The sequence below is a fragment of the Castor canadensis genome, chromosome 16 (genome assembly GCF_047511655.1).
Source record: "Castor canadensis chromosome 16, mCasCan1.hap1v2, whole genome shotgun sequence".
Lineage (NCBI taxonomy): Eukaryota > Metazoa > Chordata > Mammalia > Rodentia > Castoridae > Castor > Castor canadensis.
This window is the reverse complement of record NC_133401.1, coordinates 25066739-25076846: the sequence shown is the minus strand read 5'-3', so window position 1 is coordinate 25076846 and position 10108 is coordinate 25066739. Positions and strand designations below refer to the sequence as shown.

Genomic DNA, 10108 nt, shown 5'->3' with positions numbered 1-10108 from the left:
GTAGAGAGAGTATAAGCAATAATAGGAAGGAACAAGGGTTTTTGCTGGTTGAGATAAGGATAGCTATACAGGGCATTGACTCACATTGATTTCCTGTGCGTGGGTGTTACCTTCTAGGTTAATTCTTTTTGATCTAACCTTTTCTCTAGTACCTGTTCCCTTTTCCTATTGGCCTCAGTTGCTTTAAGGTATCTGCTTTAGTTTCTCTGTGTTAAGGGCAACAAATGCTAGCTAGTTTTTTAGGTGTCTTACCTATTATCACACCTCCCTTGTGTGCTCTCGCTTTTATCATGTGCTCATAGTCCAATCCCCTTGTTGTGTTTGCCTTTGATCTAATGTCCACATATGAGGGAGGACATACGATTTTTGGTCTTTTGGGCCAGGCTAACCTCATTCAGAATGATGTTCTCCAATTCCATCCATTTACCAGTGAATGATAACATTTCGTTCTTCTTCATGGCTGCATAAAATTCCATTGTGTATAGATACCACATTTTCTTAATCCATTCGTCAGTGGTGGGGCATCTTGGCTGTTTCCATAACTTGGCTATTGTGAATGGTGCCGCAATAAACATGGGTGTGCAGGTGCCTCTGGAGTAACCTGTGTCACAGTCTTTTGGGTATATCCCCAAGAGTGGTATTGCTGGATCAAATGGTAGATCGATGTCTAGCTTTTTAAGTAGACTCCAAATTTTTTTCCAGAGTGGTGGTACTAGTCTACATCCCCACCAACAGTGTAAGAGGGTTCCTTTTTCCCCTCATCCTCGCCAACACCTGTTGTTGGTGGTGTTGCGGATGATGGCTATTCTAACAGGGGTGAGGTGGAATCTTAGTGTGGTTTTAATTTGCATTTCCTTTATTGCTAGAGATGGTGAGCATTTTTTCATGTGTTTTTTGGCCATTTGAATTTCTTCTTTTGAGAAAGTTCTGTTTAGTTCACTTGCCCATTTCTTTATTGGTTCATTAGTTTTGGGAGAATTTAGTTTTTTAAGTTCCCTATATGTTCTGGTTATCAGTCCTTTGTCTAATGTATAGTTGGCAAATATTTTCTCCCACTCTGTGGGTGTTCTCATCAGTTTAGAGACCATTTCTTTTGATGAACAGAAGCTTTTTAGCTTTATGAGGTCCCATTTATCTATGCTATCTCTTAGTGGCTGTGCTGCTGGGTTTCATTGAGAACGTTCTTACCTATACCTACTAACTCCAGAGTATTTCCTACTCTTTCCTGTATCAACTTAAGAGTTTGGGGTCTGATATTAAGATCCTTGATCCATTTTGAGTTAATCTTGGTATAGGGTGATATACATGGATCTAGTTTCAGTTTTTTGTAGACTGCTAACCAGTTTTCCCAGCAGTTTTTGTTGAAGAGGCTGCTATTTCTCCATCGTATATTTTTAGCTCCTTTGTCAAAGATAAGTTGCTTATAGTTGTGTGGCTTTATATCTGGATCCTCTATTCTGTTCCACTGGTCTTCATGTCTGTTTTTGTGCCAGTACCATGCTGTTTTTATTATTATTGCTTTGTAATATAGTTTGAAGTCAGGTATTGTGATACCTCCTGCATTGTTCTTTTGACTGAGTATTGCCTTGGCTGTTCGTGGCCTCTTATGTTTCCATATAAATTTAACAGTAGATTTTTCAATCTCTTTAATGAATGTCATTGGAATTTTGATGGGAATTGCATTAAACATGTAGATTACTTTTGGGAGTATCAACATTTTTACTATGTTGATTCTACCAATCCATGAGCATGGGAGATCTCTCCACTTTCTATAGTCTTCCTCAATCTCTTTCTTCAGAAGTGTATAGTTTTCCTTGTAGAGGTCTTTCACATCTTTTGTTAGGTTTACACCTAGGTATTTGATTTTGTTTGAGGCTATTGTAAATGGAATTATTTTCGTACATTCTTTTTCCATTTGCTCATTGTTAGTGTATAGAAATGCTAATGATTTTTCTATGTTGATTTTATATCCTGCTACCTTGCTATAGCTATTGATGATGTCTAGAAGCTTCTGAGTAGAGTTTTTTTGGTCTTTAAGGTATAGGATCATGTCATCTGCAAATAGGGATATTTTGACAGTTTCTTTATCTATTTGTATTCCTTTTATTCCTTCTTCTTGCTTAATTGCTCTGGCTAGGAATTCCAGTACTATGTTGAATAGGAGTGGAGATAGTGGGCATCCTTGTCTGGTTCCTGATTTTAGAGGGAATGGTTTCAGTTTTTCTCCATTAAGTATAATGCTGGCTGTAGGTTTGTCATATATAGCCTTTATAATGTTGAGGTACTTTCCTTCTATTCCTAGTTTTCTTAGAGCTCCAAACTCTTCTTGATCTATCATCCTAGTTGATTCCCTTTCCCTCCCTACTCAACTTTCCTCAAATGGGCTCCTTGGGAACAGGTGAGTGTCACATCCATCCCTGAACTCTGCTTCCTTCCAGGGCTCCTTCCCAAACCCAGCCTCAGTGCCTGGCCCAGCTCAGTGGTTCCTCCTGGGAGCAATGTGACATTGAAATGCAGGAGTCCTATTCCAAGTCTATCCATTGTTCTTAAAAAGAAAGGGATTGTTTTGCAATCCATGCTTCTAAATATGGCAGAGATGACAACTGAGTTTTATCTCATTGAGATACAACACAGTGATTCTGGACCGTACACCTGTGAATACTCCAATAAATCATCCCCTGATGCAACATCACAGCCCAGTGATGACCTTCTCCTGTTGGTCACAGGTGAGCAGGGGCTTCCTCATCTCAGAATGACCTATGGTGATCCTCAGACAGGACACGAGAGAGGGACCAGAGGAAGAGAGGGAGTGAAAAAAGGGGTCTCATCCATAGAGCAGTTGATGAGGAGATGGGGTGATAGGCTCAGAAACGGATGCCTTGATTTTATCCACACTTGTATGAGAGAAAATCTCTGACCTAGAGTAGAAAGTAATGAGAGATCAGGCATGATGAGATCTCCCTGTTTGGACAACAAGGGAGAGTAGGGGACCAAGGCTTCTCCCCTTGACTTCCTCTCTTAACAAGTGCTTTATCTCAACCTTCCCTACGATCCCACCAACAGGGTGGCCCCAGGAGGGAATGTGACTCTTCAGTGCCACATGTCAGTGAATTTCACTGAGCCTAAGTGTTCATTCCACTAAAGAAAGGGAGTTCATCTCTCACGCAGCTTCAGATTTAATAAAATGACAGGGTGGGGTTCACCCTTCACAAGAAGCGACAATCTTTGTCTCAGTCTCAGGGTAGAAAGTGGGAGAGATCAGGCATTGTGTAACCTCCCTGCCAGGAAAACAAGGGTGAGTGGGGGATCAAGGCTTCTCCTGCTGGCCTCAGAGCCTCCTTCTCTTACAGGTGCTTTACCTAAACCTTCCCTTCAAACCCACCAACTGGGTAGCCTGAACGCAGGAGGAAAGGTGACTCTGCAGTGCAGAAAGCCTAACAACATGACCAAGTACAAAACATTTGCTCTATTGAAGGAGGGAGCCTCATCACCCATACTACTTCAGAGTTCAGAAAAGGACAGTGTGGAGTTCACTCTTGAGAATGTGACAGTCAGTGAGTCTGGGAAGTACAGCTGTGTGTATCATCAGGCAGATGCCTCTTTCTGGTCTTCACATCCCAGTGATCATCTTGAGATTTTGGTGAAAGGTAATGGTTTGCATGACTATCTAGACATATCACTTTCTCTTTCTTTCTTTCCTTCCTTCCTTCATTTCCCTCCCTCCCTCCTTCTCTCTTCCCTTCCTTCCCTTATTTTCCTTCCTTCCCTTTCCTTCCTTCCCTTTCCCTCCTTCTCCTTCCTCCCTTTCCTTCCTTCCTTCCTTCTTTTCCCTTTCCTTCTTCTTCCTTCCTTCCTTCCTTCCTTCCTTCCTTCCTTCCTTCCTTCCTTCCTCCCTTCCTTCCTTCTTTCCTTCTTCCTTCTTTTCCTCCCATCTTATTATGTATCCTAGGCTAGTATCATACTTAAAAGCCTCTTGTCTTAGCCTCCCAAGTGCTGGGATTGCAGACATGTGACCTGCATGATGTAACATAACAGTTTGGGATCAAACAATCATGGCAGTAGGAAAAATTCAAATGCAAAGGCCCATTTTAAGGTAAGTCAGCTTTTTAAGATACTTGTCCTGTTTTTCTAGGATTCTCATTCCTTCCTTCCTTGCTTATCATCTCTGTTAAACATCTACCTTTTACTATTTGTACTATTTTACTTCTGTTGGTTCTGTACCCTAGTTAATTCCTGTGTTATTCTTCAAAACTGTGAATTCTGCCATGTTAAGATTCCCTTTGCCATCCTCTGCATTTCTTAATGTTTTGATTTTCTTGGGATTAGTTTCAGGGCATGGTTTTCTACCATTTCCTTTTTCTGTGGCATGGATGCAGTATCTCCTTATATCTCACCATGGTTAGTGTTAGAATTCTTTGAAAATTACCTTCTGTTTTCTGAGAGAATGCTTACTCATTGTGGCTATGCACTCTACTTTGTAACTTTTCTTTTATTCTGCTGAGACTTCACATTGACTGTAACCAATAGTTAAATTTAAGGTCTGTATGATCAGTAAAGTGAAGCTGAAGGAAGTGACATTACCTATTTCTCCCTCTGGACTTTGCCTACAGGAAACAATGCTGTTGGTTAGTTCACAGATTTTCTTTGCACTCTTTGGGATGTTCTAATGCAAATGCAAACTTCTCTCTAGAAGCATAGTCAATGTCAGGTGGCAATTCTTCTTGAGGAAAGCTGGGATAAACAATAATCCAGGTGCTCAGGTGCTAGTTTCAAGCTCTCCTAAGCTCAAGGCATGCAGGACATTTTATACTGTGGGAAGGCAGGCTTATTGAAACTCTATGTTAATATCATAAATAAAAATAGGCATCAGAGAAAGAGTAATGATAAGACAGACGTGAGTAAAGGGAAAATGCTAGGAAATTATAACTGTACTATTGTTAGTCAAGGTTCTGAGCCTACCAACTCCTATGTCTTTTCTATGAAGGTAAGTAGTTATAATTGAGATATACCAGGAAAAAAAAGAGGTGTACCAGAGACTAGCTGTGGATGGTTTCTTCTTGATATTACCAGAAGTACTATAAGAGATAATAAAAGGTAGTAAATAACTCTCCTTACAACATGATTCAATACTTTAATCATACTTCCTTCCATCTAAACTCTCTGCCTCTTACACAAGTGGGATATATTCCATACTTGGGGAGTACCCATCTTATCTATCCCTCCATAAAAAACTCCACTAAGAACTATGTATGCTTTTATGTGTTAGGAATCTGATCTGAATTTGCAAAATGAAGTGACTTGCCTCAGATTGCTCAGATTTCAGTGAAACCAAATTTCAATCCAGGACCATTTAATTCCAAAAATATAGTTTTTTACCTATGCAGCCATGTTGATCAATTAAGAGGGACACACATTCAGCATTCTTGGTGTAGAATTATCCTGGGGGTGTTTTGAAGGGACCTAGGGCTGGAAAAATCTGAACATATAAAAGGTCCCCAACTAAGGATCCAGAATGCAACTCAGTGTGAATATTTTCAGAAGCAAATAAAACTTGATATCCAAAAAAAAAAATCATTAAGAAAGCTGTCTTACCTTGGCATGGGCCTTTGCACTTGGCTTTTTTCTATTGCCATAATTATTTGACCCAAAACCTTAAGTTACACCCTTGAATTTCCTTCCAATAAGAGCATATCTTGAGAAGAGGTATTTAGCTATGTTTTGAAGGAATTATTAAGATACAGCAAAGACAGAAAGTGTTCTAAGTTTTCCAGTCCTGTGTGTATAAGCTTGGGGTCTTAGGAAATGCATGTAAGTGTTCAGGACTCAGTTTCATCATCTTTCAAACTGTATTCATGCTTGCTAACCACTGCCCTCTTGTCATTCACAATGGCCTTGTTGCATTCTGGCCATGTTGTCTCCAGGATGGCCTCTGCTTTTGTCCTAAGCCTTGCTGCCACAGTTTCTGCCAGAGCCCACTCCTGGTGAGCCCATGTAGAAATGGGACCCCAAGATCCCATCCTACAAGTCATCAGAGCCTTCAAGAGATACCAATAACAAAAAGATGTCTCTTGGAATTGATGCCTACTGAGATTAACTTGTATGCTGCAAAAAATTTTGGAGAAGGAATACCTGCCCAGTTAGGGGACTGGCTGAATTTTGAAAGACATCCACAGAACTGATCCTGGTTAAGAACAGTGAGGTGTTGAAAAGTGGTCTGTTTGTCACTGTGCAGACCATTTCTGGAACTGGAGCTTTAAGGATCAGAGCCAGTTTTCTGCAAAGATTTTTTTAAGTTCAGCTGAGATGTCTATATAGCCAAACCATCCTGTGAAAATCATACATCCATCTTCAGGGATGCAGTTACAAGCTTGATACTATAACCACAAGACTTGTAGTTTTGAGCTCACAGTGCCATAGAAGACATTTAAAAAATGCCAGAGTAAGCCAAGCACTAGTGACTCACATCTGTAATCCTAGTTACTTGGGAAGGATGAGATCAGGAGGATCACAATGTGAGGGAAACAAACAGTAGCAGTTACTATATTTTGGATGAGGTACACATTTTAGAAGCAGACATCTGAAGGGACATGAGGAACAACAGGCATCTTAGAGAAATAACAGTCCTCTTACCGAGATGTCAGAATGCAGCTGCAAGATGTGGGTGGTGGGCTCCAAGGCCAGGATGAGCTGACCAGACCTTCTTGGAATGTTTTGTGCAGGATGTGTTTGGGCAGGTGACCAGGTTCAATGGAAAGTTGACTAGGTGCCATCCAGTCACAAATGTAGTAAGTTTCCAGATGGAATAGTTGGACCTAAGCTAGGTGGAGACCTGTATCCTTCCTAGACACTAGCCATACAACAGTTTAGCTTTCCCTAAACTGCTGCCACATGGGAGCTGTGCTGTCTTTTCAATAAACCTTGTGCTTGCTTTACTCTCAACTCCTTGTCTAGCATATTAAATCATTGATATTGTTTGGACATGAACTCAGGATCAGTGATCAAGTATTAACAATTTGAGGCCAACCTGTGCATATAATTCATAAGACTGCCATCTCCAAAATAATCACACTGGAGATATAGCTCAAGCAATAGAGCACCTGTTTTGCAAGAGTGAAGCCTTGAGTTCAAATCTCAGACCCACAAAAAAGCCAGAGCAAAGTGTTCTCTTCTTTATACCTGTGCCCTCACCCCCATGGGAGTGTATCCTAATCCAGAGCTGTAGAAGGAAATAGAAATAGTGAAGAATAATAATCTCTTTGTGTTCTTTGACATGGTTTCCAAGACTTTGCCAGTGGTGATGGAAACAAAGATGTCTCAGTTGTGTACAACTTCATCAAGCAGGACATTGATGTTTGTCTCTGTCAACCATAGGTGAAGGGCATGGGCTTATGTGACAAGAGTGTGGGAGTCTTCACTGTGATCTGCAAAGGTGTGGAGGAAGCCAAAAGGGTGGAGTCTCAGTTGAAGACCTTGATCTGCTCTGTGTATTTCAACCCTCCTCTCAATGGAGCCTGTGCCATTCTGACTTTCCCAGATATAAGAAAGCAGTTGTTGCAAGAAGTAAGAGGCCTGGGCGACCACATCACTAGCTAGTGCACCCAGTTGTTCTCCAACCTCAAGAAGAGCTTCTCCACAACTGGTCACACATCCAACCAGACTGGCAAATTTGTTTCACAGGCCAAAAACCTGAGCCAATGTAGTGACTTACCAAGGAATTATCTGTGTATCTGACACAATACAGATGCATCTCTGTGGCAGGGATCACCTGGCAATGTGGGCTACCTTGCCCTTGCCAGTCACTGGATCACCAAGTAATTTTCCAGGTGCAAAGGAATAGAGACAACCTTTCCATCTTCAACCCCTGTTGTGAGATTCATGTGAAGGATGAGGAAGGATGGATGGTGGTGAATGGAACATTTCTTTCAATCAGTCATAACACTCAGTGATTGAATGAGTTCCTCAAAAAATGAACATGTAGTGAAATAGGAAAAAGGCATTGTGGTTGCTGTCTGGAACTTTGTGGCTCTAAACCAAGTTCTCCCCCATCTTTTTGTCTCCAACTTTTCTGAAAGAGTTTACATAAGGAAGTCACAGCACCAAAAAAACCCATTAGTCATGAATGCTGCAATAATTCAGAAGCTTTAACTGAAGCCTGGTACAGCATGTTAGGGGTTCCTCCATGGATCCAGCTGATACATAGCTCATCTCTGAGGCTGAGAGAGAAGACCTCATTCTGTCCTAAACAATCATCCTTATGTTTGTCCTCCCAGTGTGCAGCCACTTATCAACAGATCATGTTACAGAAATTGTGCTTTATGAAAACCAATGAGTCTGCTGTCAGTGCAGCAAGGAAAACAACAGAGGCTGTTTCCTGTCTTATTTAAGAGAAAGAAAGCTCTCTCTTCTTGTCATTGCTGTTCTTTTCTTTAGGGGCAAAAATCTGTAACTAGCCTAGATTTTTCATCTCACTCTCCTGCTTGATTGACCTTCAACCCCATCATATCAGAATTTATTTAAGAATGAAAAACATAATTTCTGCTCATTCCATACCCTCTTCTTTCTAGGCAAAGTGAAGTGGTGAGTAGGTAACTGCACTTTATTTTTGTGTGCTCTTCAGTGAGTGTGTAACTGTCTCCTGTGGATTGGTGCCTGCACCCAGACAGACCTCTTCATTCAGTGTGGCTGTACAGTCTCTTGCCTCACATCATAAGTCAGGCGATCAGGCCAAGATCAGAAAGGAGATAATCCTGGGTTTTGTGTGCTGCCAACTGTCCTCAGACTCTACCCTTTGAAAAGATAAACATCACCTGCTCTAATCATGCTGACTTGCTGCAGCCTGGTTTCCCTGTTATAATGAAATTACTGAAGAGCCCCCCCCAAAATTTAAGACCTAGTTTCCTCACCTTTCAAGGGTTAACTTCATGTGTGCATAGTGTGAAGTGCAAAGTTAGTGCTCAGCAATGATACTTTTCATGTTTATCTTTTTTCCTGTGACATTTATTCAAACTGAATCCACCAGCCAATTCTTCTAAGATCTTCCCTAGAATATGCACAAGACTTTATTCTTTTTTATGACCAAATAGTATTCCATTGTAGGAAGACTAACATATGAACATGTAGATGCACACTTAGAATCAGAGTTATTCTGTATTATGGTTCATGCAATTGCAATTGCTGAGAAGTTCTATGATCCACCGTTTGCAAAGTGGAGACCCAAGAAAGCCAGTGGCATAATTTCCCATCTGAGAGCAGGAGACTATAGATGTCTCAGCTGAACAGCCAGGTGGAAATAGAATCCAACCTTTCTCCACCTGTTCGTTTCACTTCAGCCCTCAATACAATTCCCACCTACATAAATAAGGACAGTGTGATATACTTAGCCCACAAATTCACATCTAATCTCGGAAAATGCCTTCACACACACACACACAGATTTAATATTTAATCAGATATCTAGGCATCCCATGGTCCATTCAAATTGACAGTTAAAATTAACAGTGGTAACCTCCTATTAGCCATTGATTCCTATACTTGGATGTTAATATCTTTCCCAAGATTTGAGGAATTTTCTGCTATAATTTTATTGAATAGGTTTCCTATGCTTTTAGTTGTGTTTCAGCTCCATCTACTGCCCAGTGAAGTCTCAGATTTGGTTTCTTGATCATGTCCAAGAGTTCTTCAAAGTCGTGGCCATGTTTGCTTATTATTTTTCTTTATTGTATGTATGTAATATTTCTTCCACCTTGTGTTTAATCCCTGATAGTCTTCCTTTGGCTTAATCTTGTCTACTGGTGATGCTTTCTCCTGTGTTTTTTATTTGATTTAGTGAATTTTTCACTTATAACATTTCTTCTTTTTTTTCCCTAGAATGTTAATTTCCATGTTGAATTCTCATCCATGTTGCTGAATTTCTTGTCTGGGTCTTGGATTGACTTTCTTACTTCATTCATGTCTTTATTGAGCTCCCCTTAAGAAGTTATAATATTTTGGAGGAGTCATATTGCCTTGCTTTTTCCTATTTCTTGTGCTTCTCCATTAAGACTTGGGAACCTGTTGGAAAGGATATCTCTTGTAGTTTTTTTCTTATTTTCTGAAGGTCTTCTTATTG

General features: G+C 40.5%; 1 pseudogene; it reads left to right on the top strand.

Moving 5' to 3' along the window:
- Window positions 1-5886: 5886 nt before the first annotated feature.
- Window positions 5887-7815, top strand: LOC109679629 (aspartate aminotransferase, mitochondrial-like; annotated as a pseudogene).
- The last annotated feature ends 2293 nt before the right edge of the window (window positions 7816-10108 follow it).